General features: G+C 48.9%; 1 long non-coding RNA gene across 1 annotated transcript in view; it reads right to left on the bottom strand.

Annotated features, from left to right (window-relative positions):
• Positions 1–22,106, bottom strand: part of LOC105739905 — a 108,224-nt gene extending 86,118 nt beyond the window's left edge. Inside the window, exon 1 of the long non-coding RNA XR_001115884.2 lies at positions 21,993–22,106. This is a non-coding gene — a long non-coding RNA (uncharacterized LOC105739905). The remainder of the gene's footprint in view (positions 1–21,992) is intronic.
• Positions 22,107–23,486: the final 1,380 nt, after the last annotated feature.

Raw genomic sequence — 23,486 nt, 5'->3', positions numbered from 1 at the left:
GTTGGCAGAAGGAGAGTCCCAATATGGTAAAATCAAAACGGCATGGTCTTCAGAGTCAAGCCTACTGCTTGGTCATCCCTTTCCAGCTGTGGGAACTTAGACCATGAATTTGACTTCCCTGAGTGCATTCCTTCCACTGACCATTGGATATCATATTCCCTGCCCGGGCCTTCCCACAGCTTGATCTGAGATGCAAGGAGTCATAAGTATCAGTGTCCGAACATTGCAAAAAACTGCACAACTGCTTCAATTTTTTTAAAAAAGAGTAGAAGGAAATCGGGTGAAAGAGAATCAAAACAAAGAGGGGTGCCAGGCATGGTGGCTCACACCTGTAATCCCAACACTTTGGGAGACTGAGGTGGGCGGATCACCGGAGGTCAGGAGTTGAAGACCAGCCTGGCCAACATGGTGAAACCCTGTCTCTACTAAAATACAAAAATTAGCTGGGCGTGGTTGTGGGCGCCTGTAATCCCAGCTACTCAGGAGGCTGAGGCAGGAGAACCACTTGAACCCAGGAGGTAGAGGTTGCAGTGAGCCGAGATTGCACCACTGCACTCCAGCCCAAGCGACAGAGTGAGACTCCATCTCAAATAATAATAATAATAATAATAATAATAATAATAATAATAAATAGAGTGGGGTGTGGGAGAGCTGTCTCTCTGTTATGCTCCCTTATGGGGAACCCACAGCAGTGCTGCTTGGAGTTCAGTGTGACTCAGAGATGGGTGAAAGAGCTCTTTCAGATTCTACTGTAGATTCCTCCCCTTAAAACACACACACACACACACACACACGCACACACACACACACACACACACACACACACACGCTCTGCTCTCTGTGGGAGAGCATTCAAATGGTGTCCGGAACCCAGGTGGACAACAGACTTGAAAAACAACTGCCAGCTGGGCACAGTGGCTCACGCCTGTAATCCCAGCACTTTGGGAGGCTGAGCGGGTGGATCACCTGAGGTCAGATGTTTGAGACCAGCCCTGGAACACAGCGAGACTTCGTCTCTACAAAAAAATTTTTTAAAAAGATATTATCCAGGTATGATGGTACGTGCCTGTAGTCCCAGCCGCCTGGGAGGTTAAAGTGGTAGGATTGCTTGAGCCCAGGAGGTCGAGGCTGCAGTGAGCTGTGATTGCACCACTGCATTTCAGCTTAGGAAATAGAGCGAGACCCTGTCTCAAAAACACAAACAAACAAACAAACAACTGCTGTGATATGTCCATAATGTCAGTCCACAGACCACTGGGTAAAATCATCATCCATGGCTTCCCCCTTCAGGATGCACCTCTTCCATGGAGGGCTGTTAGCCACCACTTGCAAAAAGACTCCCATCAGGCCATCTCACCAGTTACCAAACACAGCCAGCATGGCCAGCAAGACTAAAACTCAGATTCTTGTTGTGTAACTTATTAGATGCTCTGTTCCAAAGAAAACAATTGACTAATGAACTGGGGGGTTCACACTTCCTCCTGTCTCATCTCTGATATTACCTTACTGTGTGGTCTCAGATCAGCATGAACACCCTCCGGGCTTCCACTTTCCTATGTGGGAAATGAGGTTGAACAGCTTGAGCCTAAGAATCTTTCTACTTGTGACATTCAAAGTCTTCGCAATTTACCCATCTGACATCTAAGGTAAAAGCTAGAATCCTCTTCCTCTTTATGTCCCTCCAGATTCCTCTCCACACTCCTTCACTCCTCTGCCCACACAGGCAGGCTGACCTGCAGAGACTTATTTTTATTTTTTATTTTTTTGAGATGGAGTCTCGCTTTGTCACCCAGGCTGGAGTACAATGGTGTGATCTTGGCTCACTGCAACCTCTGCCTCTCAGGTTCAAGCAATTCTCCTGCCTCAGCCTCCTGCGTAGCTGGGACTACAGGCGCCTGCCACCACGCCTGGCTAATTTTTGTATTTTTAGTAGAGACGGGGTTTCACTATATTGGCCAGGCTGGTCTCAAACTCCTGACCTTGTGATCCGCCTGCCTTGGCCTCCCAAAGTCCTGGGATTACAGGCATGAGCCACCACACCCGGCCCCTGCAGAGACTTTCTAAGGGGCTCCCTTGTGCTCTGGCTTCCAATTGGTCTCAGTCAAGGGGAGCTCATTCTCCTGACTCACCAGAGAGCTCTCCCCAAGCTGACTACATCTCTGTGGAAGGTCACAGCCCTGTGATCTTCTCTGCAGGCCTTCCTCCTTCCAGGTTTTGTTAACAGTTTCCTCCCCTCGCTTCTTCAGGCCTAGAAGTGGTAATAGCTCTCCTGCTACTGGGAGTACCTGTTGGTGGTAACAGCCCTGGGTACTGTCCCTTGTGGTTCTCCCACTCCCTGCCCACACCTAGGTAAGTAGTCACAAGAGGGCCTCTGTGTGATCACATGGAATCAGGGGGCAAATGAAAGGAGGGATCAAGGAAGACATCCAAGGAGAGGAGGCCTTTGCAAAGTTGGCCTCAAATCTGTTTGGAAGAACAGGAAGAAGTTTATACAGACAACAAAGGGGGACAGCATTTTAACCAAGAGAATGGTGTGGATGCAGCCAGGAGGCCAGGCATTCTGGGAAAGGAGAGTAGACCTGACTGTCTGGAGGGAAGACCTTGGGTAGAGAAGGAATTAGGGGCATGGTTGGAAAAGCAAATGAAGGCCAGATGGTAGCAACCTCGAATGTGAGACGAAAGCCTGGGACTTCATTCTACGGGCAATGGAAGACTCTGGATGGTTCTTGAGCAACGGAATGGCCCAATCACACTGAGCTATTTTAGGAATGTTAAGCTGGCGGTGGAGAGCAGATTGTAGTGTTACCAACTGGGTAGCCCTACGCAAAGGGAACAAAGGAGGATGCCAAAAGTGACTCACTCACCCGCCATTGCTCCTGAGCAGTGGGGCAGAGGCAGTACAGACGTTCCCCCCACCAAGCAACTCTCATGCTTATGCCAGCCTCAAAAGAGCAGAGCGGGAAGTGCATGGCATCCTGAAGATGTAAGGGAAAACACATTCTTGGAAGAGATCTCCTCTCAAAGCCATCCACCCACAGCCCCCAGAATAAGGGGTAGGCAATCTGTTTCTCCTGGCATCTGATTCAAAATGCTCCCGAGGCCAAGAGGACCTAAAAGAATTCCTCTGCTCGTGTGTGTGAGAACAGCCCAACAGGGGACCATCTGTCTCAGAACAAGCCCCCCAATGTGGAGGCAGAAACAGTAGCCCCCAAAGGGGTGCTATTTCAGTTTTCAGGAAAGCATTCCGCAAATGTTCCCAGCCATTAACTGGAGATCTCTCTATAGCACTCTGTTAGTTCTCTGCTAAATAGAAACCAAGTGGCAGCCACTGTCCCTGACATCTCAGTGTGGACATGTTTAGGGTGGGAAGATTCTGAGGGCTCTGATCATCTGAGATAGTAGAGACCCAGCAAGCAACAGAAAGCTGAAAGGGATGCAGATTCAGGAGGCAGAGACTTCACAAACTACCTGCGAAAAATTCTGCTCGGGATTGACCCTATATCTCCTCCTTGAAGAGAGTGCTGTTAGTTCCAGATGGGCCCAGGAAGGGACCCTTCTTCCCCAGGGGGTGCTCCATGGCCCACTCTAAGGTCCACTTCCCTGACCGTGCCCTAGTGATGTGGAGTTTCTATAGTATTTCAAGGGAGGCACGATGGTTGTTTGGACTAGGGAGGAAGCAGCTAGAGAGCCTGTTTGAAGAAAGTTCTGCAAGACTCAAATATTTAGGGATCTAGTAGATGAGACAGAGCTAGCAAAGGAGGGTGGGGATCGGTGAGCTGGAAGGGAATCCAGACAGCGACTGTCACAAAGCCAAGAGGAGGAAGTGGTCAGAGGCACTGAATGTTCTTGGAGGCTGAGTATAATGACAACAATTATAGAGGTCATTGATGATTTTGAAAAGAGCAGTTTTGGTGGAGTGGAGGAAATGGGAGACCTACTTCAGCACCTCTCCTAACCTCTGGGGTAGACATACTTATCCTCATTTCACAGATAAGGAAGCTGAAGCTGAGAGAGATGATCTGATATGTCCTGCTGCCTGTAATCACAGGACCATTGATAGTGAAGCTGACGGTGATGTTGGTGATGGTGACAATGATGGTGACAGTGACAGTGATGGTGGTGATGGTGATCGTGATGGTGATGGTGACAGTGACGGTAATGGTGATGGTGACCGTGATAGTGATTGTGATGTTAATGGTGATGGTGATGTTGGTAATGTTGATGGTGAGGTTGAGGATGATAGCGACATTGGCAGCTGTTCAGATAAATTTTCTGTTCCATCAGAAATTGATCATGATTATAAAGTAAAAATTACCTGGTCTGTAAAATCAGACAGATCCAAAGCTATACCCAAGCCAGTCAGCAACACATAAGCTTTACAACCTTTGAGCCTCAGTTTCTCTAAATGCGAAATGGAGATGCTATTGCCTGCTTCAGAGGACAGTTGGGAGAATCACATGGATGGGGAAGCACTGGGTTCCTAGTAGACCCTCAATAAATGTTTGTGTAGTGCATTTGTCTCCAAGGCAAAGTTAGGGAGTGCAGTGAGCATCAGTGGATGAGTCTTATCTTCCCTAACTGTTCTAGCCCTCCCCACCCTAACTCTACTCCCCAACCTGAGTGAACTCCAAACGTAAGAGAAGTCATGGGCATCTTGGTGACTGCCTGCTCCCCAGGATCCCTACTTTATGCCCACACATTGCTCTGGCAACGGTGCCCTGCTGGGATCCCCACCCACCACCCTCTTGTCTGTCTCCCCGGTTGATGCATGCCCAAGATACTCTAAAAGGAAGAGGGATGGGATAAGCACTAATACTTACCAAGTACTACCATGTGTCCAGCTTTCTGCTGGTATTCAACTGGGAGAGAGGTGGTGTAGGCTTAAGAGCATGGGCTTTGGAATCAGACATTTCTGGAAGTAAGTACTTTCCCTCCTTAAGTTGTTATCCAAATATCACCTTCTTCAAGAGGCCTACCCTGACCATCCTAATTATACTGCACCCTCACCCATGAACAACACCTTCCCAATCACACTAAACCTGTTCCACCCAGGCTGGAGTGCAATGGCGTGATCTTAGCTCACTGCAACCTCCGGCTCCTGGGTTCAAGAGATTCTTGTGCCTCAGCCTCCGGAGTAGCTAGGATTACAGGCACCTGCCACCACACCCGGCTAATTTTTATATTTTTAGTAGAGACAGGGTTTCACCATGTTGGCCAGGCTGGTCTTGAACTCTTGACTTCAGGTGATCCACCCGCTTAGGCCTCCCAAAGTGCTGGAATTACAGGTGTGAACCACTGCACCCGGCCCTCTTCCACTTTTTTTGATCCCTGTCTAACTTGCTACATGTTTTTCTTATGTCTTATGTTTGCCTGGCTTTTTTCCACTGGATTGTAAACTCCAAAGGGTAGAAATTATTACTTGTTTTGTTCACCGGTGCATCACAACACTTAAAATAGGGATGACACCTGGGAAGTGCTCACTAAACATTCACAGAATGAATGAAGCAACAGCTCTATCCTTAGCAACACACACATAAAAAGTAGTTCACCTATAATTGAATTTGAACCAGATCTGTCTGGCTTCAAAAATCAGGGCCATTTTTACCCCAATAAATTTCAAGTTTCTCCCTGGTCATAGCCCCCTACTTATTCCCACCCCTAATCTCTAGAATATTTTCATCTTGAAGTCTCACTCTTAGATCAATCCATTCAAGTATTACAGGACTCGGTTGCTATTTGAGGAAGACTGAATATTTCCTGGACTCAAGAGAAGCTCACTTCCAGTTCAGGCACCGTGCATGATAAGAGGAATCCGGGCTCTGTGATAAACCAAAGAGAATAGCTCCATCCACCCAGCTTGGCTTATGGGAAGCAATTTCCATTTTAAATGCTCCCCAGTCAAGTCAACTCCAGGTCCAAGGGGCAGGAAGCCCAAGGTCTAGTCCGTGTTTGCTCCAAGGGGTCCACCTACTGGGAAAATGCAGGTAAGTCAAACAAACCTGTTTGTCTTCCCAGTACAGCAAACAGGAAACAGGGCTTATTCTTCTGCAGGGCCTCCCTGCTGGACCCATGAGGCATGATTAAAATAATGGGAAGGCAAATATTTTCCTGGAGAAAATGATAAAACTGGAGGCAGGGAAAGCAAACAGTGGCTTTCAAAAGGGCAGCTGGCATGGAGCTGCCCCAGGAGGAGTTAGGGAAGATTCCGGAAGGGGGAAGCATGTGGTCATGAGCTCCTGGCTTGGAGGAATGTGAGGGCTTTGCTCAAAGCCACAAGCACTTCAGGCTCAGGGGGAAGCTATGTTATTCACTCTTCTTACCATTAGAATTATAGTTGTTGTTTTTGAGGTGGAGAGAATTCAGGCAACAAGGTATAGGACAGGACAGAGCTCAAGCTAAAAGCCAGGTGTGCTTGGGCTTGAATTCTATTACTCATTCATTGATTCATTCATTCATTCATTCATGCAGTCAGCCAGCCCCTTCGGACATATATATTGAGCACCTACTGTGCAAGCCTGTGGCTGGTGCTATGCGGTCTTGAGCAAGTCCTTTATCCATTCTGAGCCTCAATGCTCTCATCTGTAAAATGGGGCTGCTACAGGATTTTTGGGAAGATAAAAAGTAATGTTCAAAACAACACTTAGCACAGCGTCTGGCCCATAACTGACTTTCAGGTACAGTCACCTTGGGAACCTCCTTCAGCTGACCAGTCCCTCCCTCCTCTTTCTCCACACTCCAGCCAGGTGTCCTCATTGTCCCACTACCTATGGCCCATCATTCAGTCTGGCCTCTTGGCCTTTTCGTGCTGTTCCTTCCACTTCAGATGCCCTTCTCACTAAGCAATTTCCACTCAGGGATCCCACAAGGACTCTGACTCAAGCAGGTTCCGGATCAGCCTCTTTACCCTCTTGTCCCTCCAAACCTAGTCCTCCTGTGCATCCCCCACTCCTGCCTTTCCAGAGACCTGGGAGGCCTCCAAGGAGACCCCTTCCCACTCAGCCAGTGCAGCACCCATCAGCAAGGGTCATGCAGCCTCAGCTCAGTCATTCTGCAGTGCCCGGCATGGCTTACTCGCTCAGGACTCTAGTTGAACACAAACTTTTCTTTCCCTTCTTGACGTGCTATCCCCCACTGAGACCTTAAAGCTCTATTTAAGCACTTGTTCCACCAGGAAGCCCCCCCTGACTCCCTCAGTCTGGATTATCTGTATTCCTTGTGTGGTTTTCCCCAGAGCACCTGAGCTTAACTTGGCTAACACATCACTCCATGCTATTCTGAAGAGCTCCTCCAGGCCTAGGAACATGGTTCATTTATCTCTGTATCCTCGTGGTCTGGTCAAGTCTTCTTGGCACCTGGAGGACTCAAGAAAAGCTTGTACTGCTGGCTCAAGTCTAGGTCCTAGAGGTGGGGGCTTTGATGACATGAGACTCACTCTGTCGTCTGGGGTAAGGATGGAGGAAAAGGGGTGTTCAAAGACAGCTTCCAGGAAAAGGAAATGGACAGGCTTGGAAGGGGAAGACAAAGTCAGCAGAGAGAGAGGGCGGAGAGGGTCCCGGGCTGAGGGAAAGGCACATACAAAGGCCTGCCAGAGGCTTTGGGGGCCCTGAGAGGGACTGGGTGACTGGCGGAGAGACCTCTGAAGGTCTCTTAGCACCTTTTCCTACAGATGGAAAGGCTCTGAGGGTCCTGGGCTGGGGCGAGGCATGAGCACATTATATTTTGGGAAGACCCACAGAGTGCTGTGTGGATGGACAATCGAGAGAGGTCACACACTCAGTTAGATCGCCAATGCCAGGCTCAACAGGAGAGCTGCTGGTGGCCTGGAGAGAAGCAGATAGAAGGATGCCAGGGCAGGTGGGGTGGGATCAACACCACGTGGTGATAGATCATGTGTGAGAGACAAGGGAGAGAGGGGTCAGGATGGCCCTGTGAACTAAGGAATTCTTTCCTCAAAGGCCCGCGGGCCCCCAGCCAACCCCTGCATGATGACTCCTCCCTCCTCCAGACCAAGACAGGGGTTCCGCCACTAACAGCTGACCAGCCAGGCTCTGCTCTCCTCTTCCAAGAACAGAGGTCTCTCTCTGAGGACTCAAAACTGTCAGGAAGTTGCTCCCTTGACCGTATTGAAAGTGAATCTCCTCTACTTCTACCTTTCTGTCCTAGCTCTGCTCTGAGGCGAGGGAAAAATTAAAGGTGGAGAGGCAGCTGGGGAGAGAGATAGCACTTACTGAGTACTTACTATGTGCCAGGCACGGTAACAGGCACTTTATCAGCAAGTTGCCATTCTCTTGTGCAATAATCTATGAGGTGACATATTTATTATGCCCAGTGGCTAAGGGTGGAGCAGACAGCATGGGTTCAAATGCCAGCTCTGCACTCTTTACTTTTGTGACCTTGAGCAAACAAATTAACTATTCTGAATTTCAGATTTTTTCAACTAAAAAATGGAAATATTTATTATCCCTAATTCACTGGGTTGAGATTATGGGCAAAAAGCATGGAGCACATTTTACAGTACGGATTCAATACATTAACCTGTTTTCATTGTCTCTATTTTACAAATGAGGGAACAGCACACGGTCACATGCAAGAGCTGATTCAGACCCAGGTCTCTCAGCTCCACGGCCAGTGCGCTTTCCTTCACTCCGCCATCTTTCCTGCCACCAATACTGTAAGAAGCCACTCCATGGGAGCATTCCAGATGGGGGTGCTCCGTATAGTACAGTCAGGGAGAGTGGTGCTGACAAGAGCTGAAGCTGAGGCTGAGGAGGGCAGGATTAGGGGATTGAGAGTCTTTTTCCTCAGTCAGGCAATAGCAATGCTTGTGGAATACCTACTGTTTGCAGACCTTTGTGCCAGACCCTGTAGGCAATGCGGAGGAGGGAAAGCATACCCTCTGCCCTCAAGGAACTGAAAATCTACTTGGAAATATGAGGCACACAAATATTAATTCACTGATGGCCAATCAATGGCCATATAGAGAAATCAACACCTATTGCATTGCTTTTTGTTGTAATGTTAGCCCAAACTATGAAAACCACAGTCCTAACAAATGTCAAGGCCTGCATTTGGGATCAAAATGATTAACTGCCCCAGGAGCATCCTGGCTTGGCAACAGGCCATGTGAAAAAGACTCGGGGGTTTTACGTAACCCCAAAGCTTCATATGAGCCCATGTAAGAACTGTGGCTGTTTCAAAAGCTAATGTGATCCTGGGATAGGAGGTGGAGGTGTAATGTTCAGGTCATCAGAGGTAACTGGCACAGAGCTCTTTTGGAAAGCTACCAGCCCTGGATGCTATATTTCACTGGGAAGGCAGACCAAGAATGTCACCCAAGAGGTAAGAGTTCAGGAGCCATGCCCCTTGAAGTGTCATCTAAAGAAAATGTGATCACAGGCCTGGACAGGGAAAGGGCTTGGTTGAGTGTGGGTGTCATCCTCAAATACCTGTCACGTGTAGGCAGCCTGGCAAGGCAACAGACCAGCGTCTAAGCTCCACCACTTACTGCGTGGGGTGACCTTGGCAGGTGACTTAACTCCCTTGAGCCCCAGAGTCCTCATTGGAAAGATGGGAAAAATCACTCTCTGTAGTGTTGTGAGGATTAAATAAGACAGCAGAGTTGTATACAAAGCAGTGCTCAGGAAAACTTCATCTCCTTCCTTCTCTAAGATATCGAAGGCCTATTTTGAAATGGAAGAACATCATCAACTGCAAAGGAGGAGACGGGGGATAGAAACATGCCCTCATTAGCACGGCTGAAGAGGGCAGAGTCCCAATGAAATGGCCCACCAGCGTCCAGAGATCCTAGAAGGAGGTTCTGCAGAGGGGCCTCAGGGAACCAGGGTCATGAGATAAGCACCGGGGAATGCAGGCTGCCAAGGAGGAGAGGTGCACCCAGAACAGGCTGGGGTTCACTGAAGACAGCCTTTCCCTGCCTCACGGCTCCTTCCGGAGATCATTGCCCCCCTCCTACCCCTCTGCCTGTTGCCCTCAGCTCATCCCCATGACTCCATGGGAACAGACATCTCCAAGGTCCTAGTTTTGGTTCTCCCAGAAGCAGACCCTAAGACAAGGTCCTGGGTGTATGTAGTATAATTGAAAAGTGATTCCAGAGAATGAGAATTGGAGGGACAGGGACAGAGTGAGACAGGGAAAGGAGAGAAGCTAACCAAGTGTGATTAATAAGCAGGACACCACTGTGGGCAACGAAGGCTCAATCCCTCTGAGCCCTCTCTGAGAAATTGAGTGGACTGAGCTCTTGGAGCTGGGAGGCTGGACCAGCAGTCCACCAGCTTGCATGCCCCACTGGTGAGGGTTGTCCTGGGTCATTCACACTCCTGAATTTTCAGGTCGTGCCTGCCTGCAGCCAAGCTGTGCTGGGGAAAGCCCTCAGGCAGAGAGGCAGACAGGCAGAGAGATGCAGGCACCATCACCATGTCCTGGGTACCGCCCAGACTGGAGGAGAACTCCAATGAACAAGAATGCTGTGGGGTCTCCACAAATCTGCCACAGTCGCCACTGACTCCACATTTTAACTTACGGCCTCTTACAGCTTCTTGCTGCACTGATGCTCATCCTCAAAACACCTGCATGAGGCCACCAGGGCTGGTTTTCCTCTTGCTGCTCTATCCGGTCCTTCTCAGGCCGGTGTGCTGGCTTCTTCCTTCCCTTGCCCTTCAGTGCTGAGGTTCCTGGGGTCTCCTCCCAAGCCCTCTTCCTTCCTCACTCTCCTTCAGTGTCTCACAGGTCTAACTGCCGGAGAGTCTCCCAAGGAGCGTGTTAAAATACAGATTCCAAAGCCTCTCCGCAGACCAACAGAACCAGAATCCCTGGGAACGCAGCCCACAAAGGTGCCTTGCTTTTAACATGCTCCCAAGGTAGAGACACCAGGCAAAACGCAGGATGCCCAGTTAAATCTGAATTTCAGATAAACAAGGAGAGGCAGGGCAAGCGAGGTGCGCGCCATATGTGAGACATACTAAAAACGTATTTGTTGTTTATCTGAAATTCAAATTGTACAGGGTCTCCTGTACTTTCACTTGCTAAACCTGCCAACTCTATGCCCAGGCTATTCTGATGTACCATAAAGTTCAAAAACTTCTTTTCTGTAGGCTCCCTGAGTTACCATTACTCACACCCCAGTTTCGATTACCAACTGCACATGGCCGACTCAGATTTCTTTCTCACCCAGACCTCTTCCCTGAATTCCACGTATCTGATGACCTACTGGACATCTCAAATTCACCATGTTCAAAACTGAGCACATTATTCCACACCTCCCCGTATACCTGCTTTCCAACTCTGCTCTTCCTCCTTCTTTCTTTTAGTTGGTAGCGCCACCATTCACTTGCTGCCCAAACCAGTATCCACAGGGGTTTTCTCTCCCATTATCACCTCCATTCTCCCTAGTCAGTTACCAAATTGTATTGGTTACAGTTCCCAAAGTCTTTTGCATCCAGTTGCTGGCTAAATAATGGCCTTCCAAATATATCCACGTCCTAACCCCTAGGACCTGTGAATGTTAACTCGCATGGCAAAGAGAAATTTGCCAATGTGATTAAGAACCTTGAGATGAGGAGATTTTCCAGCTGGGCCCTGAATATCCACAACAGTCCTTAGAAGAGGGATGCAGGAAGGTCACAGTCAGATAGACGGTGATGTGATGATGGTAGCTGACACTGGAATAATGCGGATTGAGGATGACAGAAGGGGCCATGAGCCAAGACATGCAGGTGGCCTCTAGAAGCTGGAAAAGGCAATCTGGGAATAGCGCCTACCCTAGAGCCTCCAAAAGGAACCAGCCAGACTGACACCTTGGCTTTAGCCCAGTAGATTGATTTTGAACTTCTGGTCTCCAGAACTGTAAGAAAATTAAGTTGTGTTGCTTTAAGTTTAAAATTTGTTGCAGCAGCAAAAAGGAAACTGATACAATCCATCCACTTTCTCCCTTCTCATTAGCCCTACCTGGCTTCTATCCCCATCCACTACAACCTCCTCATAAGGGGGGTCCTGATTCCAGCCTTGCCTTCTCTGGTGCATCTGCCACTGGTCCACCAAAGTGGTCTTTCTCCTGCTTCACACCTTTGATGGCTCCTGATCATGGAGGAAAAGTCCAGACCTATCCTCAGCTCAGATTTCAGGACCTGCTCCCTGCCCACCCCTCTCTGTTCATCTCCCCCCACTTTACACCTTCAGACTGCTGGATTTCTGAACTCACCTCATGTATTAACAAGCCTATGTTCTTCTTCATTCTGACAAGAATGCCTTTCTCCAACTTTTTTTCCTGCCAAGCTCCTACTCATACAACAAAACCCAACTCAGATATAACTTCCTCCAGAAAGCTTTCTCTGGCTCTTTTACCCCCCACAATGAGTTAGTGACAGCCTGCCCTAATCTCATACCACCTTTATTCCTTGATCAAATTCCTATTGTTGACCCTACCAAACTCTGAGCTCCTTGAAGACTGGAACAGTTTCTTGCATGCTTTTGAATTTCCAGAACCAAGAAGTTACTTAATACATATTTGTTGAATTAAAGCAAACAAAGGTTTCAGCATTCTGTGATTTTATGCTACTGTTTCTTAAGGTTTTCTCCAAATCAGCTATTCTCTATGAATGAGTAGAATGACAATTATTTTTTTCCCATCGCTGGTCCCTATTAATTCACTCAAGATAAATAAAAATTAATAAGCACTCATTTGTCATGTGGACTTAATAATCCAAAATTACATTTGTCTTGGCCCAGAGTACTAACACATCTCACAATATTTGCAGTTTACTGAGAATTTAGAATCCAGTGTCTCTCTCACTTCAATGAATTATACACACACACACACACACATATGCATACACACATGAACACGCACATGCACACAAATACCAGCCTGGGGTCTGCAGAACTAGGGAAGCAAGACAAAGCAAAACTATGAACTCCAAGGACCCTAAGGAAGGCCCCATCCAGCCTAGGATGCTACTCGTAACAGAGTCCCCCCAGCATCCCCTGCTAAAGCCACTCTGGGAAAAGATGGTGAGACCCATGGAAAACTGCAGCCAAAGGGACACAGATTTCTGTTTAGCTCCATTCCCAGATGTTAGTCCTGAAGGCCCTATTTCTTCCCAAAAAGTCTGGTCATTGAACCATAAAAGCCACATACGAGAGTGGCAGGAAGTAGAGAAAGGCCTCCTCTTTGATGCTCCACTCCCACAATTCTCTAACTTGCCAATGTTTTCTGGGCTGAGAGGAAGCTCCTTTTCCTCCTCTGTCTAGTGTCCTCCAGAAGCTGATGTCCCCCAATCCTGCCCAGGGCAGACAGAAGAGGGGCGCTCAGCATGGAGGCTAGTGACCTTCGGTACCCACTGCGTACGGTGGGGTTCTGTGTAACATTTGAACAAAGAATTCAGCTTTTAAAAGAGCTTCAGAATCACAGGTTGGAGACCAATATCTTGAGTGTTTGATCCTAGATCAAACAAGAAGTATTATTTGAGAAGAAGGAAAGTTCATGAAGGTTTAGTCCACAGTTAGTGGCCTATTGTCTTCCAAATTCGTTGATGGCTGAAGGAATTTCAGACAATTCTACAGAGTAGTGAGGCAAAAACAAAGTCCTTTAAGAGAAAGTTCAGTGGGGGTCAGTGTGGCTTGGGAAATGGAGTGGAGGGTTGGAGCCTGCAGATCTGGGTTCTGACCCAGCTTTGCCCAGTGGCATTCGTGCTGGACTGTCTGTCATCACTTTGAATCCTTACCGTCCTCATCCACTGTCTCCTCCAGGACCTGGAGTTCCCAGATTCCCCTTCTCTACAGGGCCCCAGGCTGGATCCTGCCAGGCAGACACTCACATGATATTTGGAAGGTGAAAGAGAGGAGAGGCCATTCTTCTCCTAAGGCAGTTGGGGCAGACATGAGGTTTGCATCCTCTTCTGGGCCTGTGCCTGCCATCTCCCACCCATAGCTGTGGCTCATAGTCGGCACGAGCTTCCTGGAGGTTCCATACAGCTTCCAGGCCAGCCCTGGAGAGATATCCACTTTGAAGCCTGCACACTGACCATCCACGATGCCTTCCTGACCTCTGCTCCCCAAGCCCTTCCGGAGGCTGGGGCAGCCTCTAATTCCCTGAATGAACACCCTGTGCATATAGAACACTTGGAATGGGTTGTTTTTAACTGACTGGCTGACACAGCAGCTCTGCAGCCTTAAATGGCTGCACCTCCCAAAGCCAAAACAGGATGATCACACCCGTCCAATGAAGTTGTGAGGATTAAACAAGAGAACAGGTGGAAGGCGCCCAGCCCATTCCCCTTCTCACCCCCCTGCCATGCCTCACATTTCTCTGGCTTTTTAAATCCCTCCCTCTATGGCCATCTGATGGCTGGTTCTTCGTGAATAGTGTTGTCACTGGGACTTACCTGCATTAATTTCAGCAAACAGTTAATATTATCACTAATAACAATAAGGCAGGAGAGATTGAGCTGAAAGGGATGAAGCAATAGATATGAAGAGATTGAACCTTTCAGGAGGTGTCTAATCTGTGAAGTTCCTGGCAGGGGAAAGGGGGATCACAAGTACAGAGGAGGGGGTGACCACACAAAGCAGAAAGATCTCCCTTCCAGCAAGAATGAGGGAAGGAGAGCAGGTGGCTGCGGTGCCCCAGATGTGCAGATGGAGCAGGGGCTGGCTACTGAAGGTGTTTCCCACCTGTGGGGATCACTTTCCATGTGACCTTGCCCTTATCATTCTGCACGATCAAGAGCACTGATCATTATTGCTGGTCCTTTTTCCACATTGGACTGTAAGCTCCATGAGGACAGGGCCCATGTCTAACTTGCTCAGCTCTGAATCTCTTGCTGGGCACGTAGTAGGTGCACAAGGCGGTGGGCGCTGGGATAGAAGACTGAAGAAAGCAGTGGAAACGTGGAATGGTTGTGGAGGGGATTGGGAGACGGAGCTGACAACTCAGGAGAGGATTGCCAGGTATCCCAAAGAATCCGAGTGAGTGTAGGCTCCTCGCGTTTGCATGCAGCAGTGATCCCAGGGATATCAGAGACAAACTGGGGGCAGGAGTGCAGAAGGCTGACCTCTGGTTTTATCAGACAGGTAAAGCAGGGACTAGGGAAGAGGGTATGTGTTGCTCACCTCGTCTAGGCTATGGGGGAGGAGGGCACAGACAAACACAGGAGGAAGCTGATGGACAGGAAAAAAAAAATAGACAGTCAAAAGCCTGGATGGCTTGACGAGGGGAAAACAAGGCACAGGCAGTGATAGGTCTGGGGGTAATTGATTGTGGTGGTGGGCTACTTTCAGGTTGAATTCCAGAGAACCATAATAGAGGATGACAAGATCCAGTGGTTGCTGATGTGGCTGATCATCAGAAGGTCAGATCCAGTTTCTGGATCCATTTCTGGAGTTTCCGATTGAATAGGTCTGAGACCTGGAAATCTATATTTTAAAGCTTCCCAAATGGTGCTGATGAGTGGCCATCCTTTGGGAAATGCTAAATCCCCGGCATTTAGGGTAGAACTGAGGGTGTGAGTGAAAGCTTGGAGTGGCAGTGATGCCAACGTGCCTGAAAAGGTTTAGGAAGCACGTGGGGCATGGATGGCGGATGGGTTATTCACAAGGATGCCAACGTCCCCTGGGATGGTGGCAAGTCTTTGCAAGGTGGGGAAGATCATGATTCAGGTGGTGCCAAAGTCCTACCGAATGGAGGGGCGTATTCACCATCACAGGGATGACGGTGAGAGGGTATACTTGCAGCCTGGATCTCAGGTCATGACAGAGCAACTGCATCCGTGTGAAAGGATGAAGCTGAGAAAAGAGGCAAAGCTCATTCTCTGGAGCTACCTCCATTCCTACAGAGCTACAAACCAATCCAAAAGCACTCACTAGGTTTATACTCTGTGCCCACCCCTTTGCAAGACGCCACGGGACTCTAGGATGAGAGAAACATGTCTGCCACATCAAGAACTCAGTATCTTATGAGGAAGAGATGGTGTTTGTGTCCTGCCCAGCTCTCAGACTGTTTTAGCCCCATTAAAGAGGAGCTCTTAGCATGAGACACCTTGCAATGCTTTGTGTAGTTTTGGTGTCCAGTGGCAAAAGTGACACCAAGCTGCAGAGAGCTGCAGCCCATATTCTACATCAGACCTATCCCCATCTGATACCCATATCATGGTAACTTTCAGAAGCCTCCAGAGGAAGTGCCCTCAATATGGACAAGGGTGCTCTAGGTTGGGTATGGCCGACAGCTGCCAAGGGAGGCCCCCTGAAGCAGCCTTAGGTGCACAGCGCATGGACAGGTGGGAGATAGGGCAGGAGAGAGAGAACTGGACAGGCCCATGTGGTGACTGCAGCATGAGGCAGCATTTTGGGGGAATCTCAGAGGCAATCGAGAAGACTTTCCTGGTGGTCTTGCTTGAGCTGCTGGAGAGACAGATAGGGTGTGTTTGTGCTATGTGGGGGCCTCCCCTGCAGACACGGTCTGGAGAGCACCCAGGACACTGGGATCACACACTCTATATTTTTTCTTGGTGGGCTGCCTGCAACCCAGCCACCTGCTGGCTAATTTAAAAAGCAGATTCCTGGACTCCACCCCAGACCAACTGCATCAGAAGCTCCGAGTAGTGAATATAAGCAACCCACACTTTAAACAAATCCCAAAGGGGGCTTCATAACTAGACCCACATTTCTGAAGCACTGCCTTCTCCTGACTTACTGGCACCTCGGAGGAAAGTATCATCAGGCCCATTATACAGATGAGGAAACCAAAGTTCAGAGAGATTAAGTCACTGGCCTGATGCCTTACAGCTACTAAGTTGCTGAGTCAGCATTTAAAGCCAGGTCTTTTGAGTCTACCGCAGGTGTTCTATCACTCTCCTCTCAAAGAGGGAAGAGATCACTGGGGGGCTTGAGAAGCAAGGTCCCAAGGGACCACCTGGCGGCGCCTCAACCCGGGCTGGCCTGGGAAGCTGAGCAGGATCTAGAGGTGAAGGCAAAGGAATCGGGGGCTTCCATTTCCCAAGTGTCTATGGCATTGAGCACGGCACTGCCACCACACGCACATGCGGTCTCATTTTATCTTTGCTTCAGCCCTAGAGGCTGAATGTTACTGTTCCCATCTTGCGGGTGGGACAACCGACACTCAGAAGGGTGACATCCCCTTCTGTGAATGTGTCCGGTAAGTGAAAGAACAGGGGTGGGAACTCAGTTACCCCTGGCTTGAAAGTCACATTGTTTTCTACTATAGCTGCAACTTTTCTTTTTTTAAGAGCGGAAGCCACTCTTCAAATGAAGTCTGACACAGGATCCCAGGATGCCAGAGAGGTGAGACCGAAGCCAGCTGATGGACCTCCCCATCCCCACTGCTAACACCAAGGCTTCTTTCTCCACAACCATGGCCCACATCACCCATCTTCCAAGCAGAAAGGAAAATACACCTGCAGGGAACTGGGAAGCGGGCCACCAGGATAAGGCAACAGCAGGGGGGCTCCAGCTGGGGTGGGCCAGACCCTGAGGCCCTCCCCGACACTCCAAATGCAGAATCAGCTTGGAGAGAGCGAACCCTGTTTCCCCAGGTGGCCCCACAATCAGGATAACTGCTTCAGGAATGCTTCCATCTTTGGGGCTTGAGTCTAATCATGCCAACCTGCCCCTTGCCAAGTCTGTAAAGAAATCAGGCAATGGTTCTGACAAGTTTTGAAAGTCTTCCATTGCTCTGTGAAACATTCTTGTGCAAGTACCTTTAGGAAGGAGTCACATGCGGTAGGTTTCTCAAATGTCTTTTCCTCTTCTGTCAAAGGAAGGAGGGAACGAGAGAGGCCAAATAGAGTGGTGCATAAAGTGTGTGCTAACTTTGAAAAAAAGGAAAAAAAAAATCACAGCTTTCCACCTTCCTGCAGCTGCTTCACACCGAGGCTGTCCAGTTCTCTTCTGCCTGCCTGTTCTTTCATTCTCAACATCCGGAGCTCCATGAGTTTTCCTTCCTCCCTAGATGCCACTTTCTGAAGCCAAGGCCAATGGTATGGCAATCATGACCCCCACATCATCACAGCTGCCTAAGTACAGGCTCCCCTTCTGCTTCCACCACAACCAAAAGGATCAACATTCAAAAAGAAGCAGTGTCTAATGCTCATTTATTGCTAGTGTCATTCTTTTCATTCCTAATCCACCCCAACCTGGGAGCTGTGGCAGCCTGGCCTGGAGGAGAAGTTTCCAGTTGTCAAGATGTGGCCAGAGCCCCTCAGCACAGCCTCTCTGGGCGTCTTTCTGCTCCAGCTATGGCCCAGCAATGAGGACTGGTGAGTATGGCACAGACAGCCCCTGAGGCAGCCCTGGGCTTCACCAGGCTATAAACACTCTCTCTATTGCCCTCCCAGTAGCGGACCAAAGGTGAACCTGGATGTGACCCTGCAGAGCTTGAGGGAGAACCGAGCTGGTGCAGCCTGTCCCCATGGAGGCCCTCTGGCCAGCGTGCCTGGCTCCCCTCCCTGCCCCATGCCCTCCCACAGGCCCAGCCTTGGCCACTTGCAGCACTCAAGAATGCATGAGCCAATCCCTTGTGGCAAAGGGGAGGAAGTAGAGCCAGGGACAGATTGTTATAAATAGGCATGTCTGACTGAGAAGGTCACTGGCCAGGGCAAAACATGCCAGAAATTCTACAAGAGAGAGACAGACATAAATTATCTGAGCATCTCACAACCTCTCTCTTTCTCGGGGTGGAGAACAGGAGTGAGTTCCAAGACAGGGCAAGGGTAAGGAGGTGGCCACGGACATCCAGCCAGCAGCTGAAAAGGCTCTTCTATCGAAGAGGCACTCGTACATTGCATCTAGTTCTTAACGAGGCTGGCTTTTCTTGGCACTCACGAGAGACTGGAGAGAGCCCCAGCTGGAGAGCAGGAGGGTCAAAGAGGCATAGTGGGCCCCTCCTAGCCCTTTTCTCTTTTCTAGCCCATCTGCTCCTCAGCCTTGTCCTGCACCTAGCCTAGTGTGTCTCAGCGCGGGGGGGGGGGGGGGGGGTTTGCCCTCTGTCCTTTCCCAGGGAACATTTTGCAATGTCAAGAGACATTTTGGTTTCTCTGGACAATCAGGAGTGGGTGCTACTGGCATTACAGGGCAGAGGCCAGATCTGCTGCTAAACATCCTACCATGCAGAGGATATTCCCCCACAACAAAGAACTATCTGGCCCCAATTGTTAACAATGCCAAGGTGAGAAACCCTGGCCTAGCCCCTCTCAGGAACCCACTCCACCTCCAGACACCCTCCTCCTTCCCATTCATTTCCAAGGGCCCTGTCAAGGCAGCCGGAGCACACAAGTACTCATAGCTACGCAAATAGCAACTCCTTATTTGCTGTGTTTGCTCAGCCAATATTGACTTTGCAGCCTAACACTGGTGCTATTGAGCCGGGGTTATTCTCAATATTGTTTGAGCAGCATTAGAACAGCCTGTGATAACCGGCAGCAGAACAGGAAGCTGAGCCTCCCTCCTCAGTTCCCCCTTCCCCCCACCGCACCCCCTCCGTGGGACGCTCCTGTAAAGACAGAGGAACCTGTGTGCTCATGGAGTCAAGCGGACCTAATGCCCGCTCCTCCGCTGAGCAAACACGCCGAGGTTAGAGAGGGAGCGTGCTCTCTGGCTAAGTCAACACTCCAGGGAAGTTGGAGCAACTGAAAAAGGTTACTTGGGGAGGCTGTCCTTTGGGGTGGGGCCAGTGAAAAGTGATGGTGAGGCAGTTCCAGGCTATCAGCCAAACCCTGCGGTTGGGCTCTGCAGGGAAAGGCCTGCAGGGACTGGAGCTCAGGGGCTCCAGGTGCCCAAGCAGAGAGATGGTGACTCCATCTATCAATCAAGTACCCAGTAGGTGGGGGTCTAGTAGGGGCCAGTCGCTTACTGATTGGGACCAGAAGCTTAGCGTAGGAGGGCCCTGTGGATAAGCTAATGCAGCCACCACGTGTTCACAAGGAAGACCTAGAAAACTAGCCTCTGCCTTGGAGCTTGTCTTACCAGCGCTGGGTGTGAGTTCACAACTGAGCACAACCCGCTCTGCAGGAAAGCACTCTCCCTGCCCACTGGGCTGAGGTCCCTTTAACAGATGACAACATTGACTCCGCCACCGTGAAATACAGTGGGCCCTAAAGTGTAGCCCAGGAGAGGGACTGCAGTGACCTCCATTCACATCCGGTGTGAGGATGGGTGGCAGGGTCTGAGTGTCTTCTCGGAGGGACAGAGGGAACAGGGGAGAGAAACGAGTGGCCAGGCCTGCACAAGCCCCTTGGACAAGCAATAGAAGAGGAAGTCGCATCTCTTGCATCCCAGAGCTCACAGTCCAGAGGGAGAACCTGGAGGCACAGAAATGAAACCGTGCAACCAGCGTGGAATCAAGGCTCCCGTGTGAGTCTAAGGGGAGTCATGAGCACAGTTGTGCACAACCTGCCCAACCACACCCCGCAGTTCTGCAGTGAGACCAGACAAGCCACGGAGTATTCAGAGACGAGAAATCCACATGGAGTAATCGGGGCAGCTTTTCCTTGCCCACAAGTACAGCAAATGTAGGCTTAGCAGTACATTTGGATCTGGGCCCATGCCGTGTCTCCAGGTCAATATTAAACAAGTTGCCAGGATCATCAAGGGGGCATTCTAAAAATTAGCTCTAGCCAGCCCTAGTGGCCTGGGAGTACCAAAATGGTCATTTGCTAAAATTGGCCATTAACATTTTCTACTAACTGCTCTCTCCAAAGACTTGGAAAACGAGGTGGAAACTCCTTGGAAATCAAGTATTATGTAGATCCTTATGGCAACCTGGACTCCAACCTTCAGAAGCTATTCATTTTTAAAAATACATGGTGGGAATTTTCTACATGTGGTTGAGTATTTTATCCAACAGCCAAGTCATTCCAGTTTTCCCCACAGCAGACATGTTAGCCAGTGTGCTGCCTGCTCAGTCAGTGCCTCCTTTTCTGACCACCCACAGGCATGGTCCCTGCTGCCATGTTTATCCACATTCATGTACCTCTCCCTGGCTGCGGCTGTTGGAACAGCGATGGATTCCTGACTGAGGGGAGGCACCCCATTGGCTAGCCATTGACCAATCATATTCTGTCTCCTGGGTCTCTGGACTTAGATTCTTGGTATTGGGCCCATAACCTGAGAGATCATGTCCAGGTTTAAGTGAACAAGTTAAAACCTAGAAAAGGCAGAACAACCGGGTGTGGTGGCTCATGCCTGCAATCCCAGCACTTTGGGAGGCCCAGGCGGGTGGATCACCTGAGGTTGGGAGTTCGAGACCAGCCTTACCAGCATGGAGAAACCCCGTCTCTACTAAAAATACAAAATTAGCCGGGCATGGTGGCGCATGCCTGTAATCCCAGCTACTCGGGAGGCTGAGGAAGGAGAATCGCTTGGAACCCACTAGGCAGAGGTTATGCTGAGCCAAGATTGCACCATTGCACCCCAGCCTGGGCAACAAAAGCAAAACTCTGTCAAAAAAAAAAAAAAAAAAGAAAGAGAGAGAGACAGAGAGAAGGAAGGAAGGAAGGAAAGAAGGAAGGAAGGAAGGAAGGAAGGAGAAGGAAGGAGAAGGAAGGAAGGAAGGAAGGAAGGAAGGAAGGAAGGAAGGAAAGGAAGGAAGGAGAAAAAGAAAAGGCAGAACAGAGAAAGCCAGTCTGCAGAGAAAAGAATGAAACAAAGCTACTGAGATAGGCTGCGATGGGGAAAAAAAAAAAAAAAAAACCACCACCACCACCCAGAGAAACAAAGGCAAGAAGCTAGGAGAGTCTCTGATAACTTTCCAGTAGTTCCACCTTGAGCCTCTCACGGGTCTGTTTGTCATCCCTGCCCTTGAATTCGGTGAAATTCCTCATAGCCTTCCAACAAAATCATTGTTATTACTGAGAGTTAAATTTATAATACTTCTATTTCTTGCAACCAAACAATTATTGACCAAGACCCCTATTAAGACATCACCTATGTGCTGCACTGCAGTTGTTCAATACTGAGGATCTCACCTCTTCTTCTTCTTCTTGCCCACCTTTAGGTCTAACTGGACCTCCTTTCTCTCCTGGTATTCCTGTGTCTTCATTTTTTTAGTGCTACCTTTCAGGGTCTCAGGTAATAATAACCAGCAGCGTGCCCCAGTGATCAGCAGATGAGTGAGCTGTGTAACCTAGACACCATGTTCCACTTAATGGTTTGTTTGCTCAGCCTACTTCAAAGGAGGCTGTTAGCCTATAAGTCAATAATTAGTCATTCAACAAATATCCATCAAGCTATGGCCCAACCCCAGCAAAGATATGTTGAAAAAAAAAAAAAACTTTTGAAGAGCAAATATAAGCCTTTATATATGGTTGACTTAGCCGTTTCTATTTTCCTTTCACAACAGAGAGGCAATGTTGATGTGCTACCAGTCCTAATGCAGCTAGAAGTTATCTGTTACACCAATGACCCCATCAAAAAGAGAACTGTTAACACAGGCCCAGCTTTTACTTTGCTTGCAGTGGTGGGGTATTAGCTAATTATTGCCCATTAAGAGAAACAAATAATCCCCAGCGAGTCCCAAAAAGAAGTGGAAGTGGAGCTGAACCACCTGTAAGATCAGGGCTTCTCTTAGCTGCTCACAGCTGCCTAACCCAGTCACAGAAGAAGACGTAGAGGGGATTCATTCCATCTTACTTTTATTGGGTTTTCTTTTACTATGTGAAATGAATCTCAAGAAAACATCTCTCCTCCCCGCAAACTCTATCATTGTTCTACTCCTCAATTTTAGTATTACTACTGTAATGATAATATTATAGCTACTACATAATAAGATTAAACATTTAAACCATCTAACAAATCACCCATAAGCTTACCCACATCATGCAATCAACAGTCTTCTCTCTTTTCTCTCTGTTTTTTTTTTTTTTTTTTTTTTTTTTTTTTTTTGCACATTACCTCCCAAAGGTAGAATTTTCACAGACATGACCCTAGCATGCATGTCAGGTTGCAATTTGCTGTTTGATCTTGCCTGCCATTTTTTCATGTGTAAGCAATATTTTCTAGGCTCACGTTTCCCACTCATGACCTTCAACCTCTTCCAAAGCTCTACCCAATTATGACTCAAGGAATTCCCATTTTTCCCTCCTCTATTCTCTAGCTCTCCTTTGGAGTGCCACTTGCAGAGCTGCCTGGGGGGTGCCTCACTGCTGTCCACAGGGCCCACTGACAAACCAGGCAGTCGCCTTTCCCCAGGCATGGCCACCCCTGTGGCCACCCCTGTGGCACCCTGCCACTTCTGTGTGAGTGTTCCGCCCATGCCCATCACCCATCACACACTCTGCTGGGCACCACACACTGCCTCCCCAGGTACTGATGTTTCCTCAGAGTGCTCTTGGCCTTTCCAAGGACCACAGCTCTCATTTACCTCCTTGAACACCCAGCACATAACACGGAACATAACACATAGCAGATGCTAAAAAATATTGGATGAAAAAATGAGTGAATAAATAAACTAATGCTTTGTG

Source organism: Nomascus leucogenys, chromosome 6 (assembly GCF_006542625.1).
Source record: "Nomascus leucogenys isolate Asia chromosome 6, Asia_NLE_v1, whole genome shotgun sequence".
In the NCBI taxonomy this organism is placed as follows: Eukaryota; Metazoa; Chordata; class Mammalia; order Primates; family Hylobatidae; genus Nomascus; species Nomascus leucogenys.
Note: the sequence above shows the minus strand (reverse complement) of the source record. Positions and strands in the feature narration are given on the sequence as shown.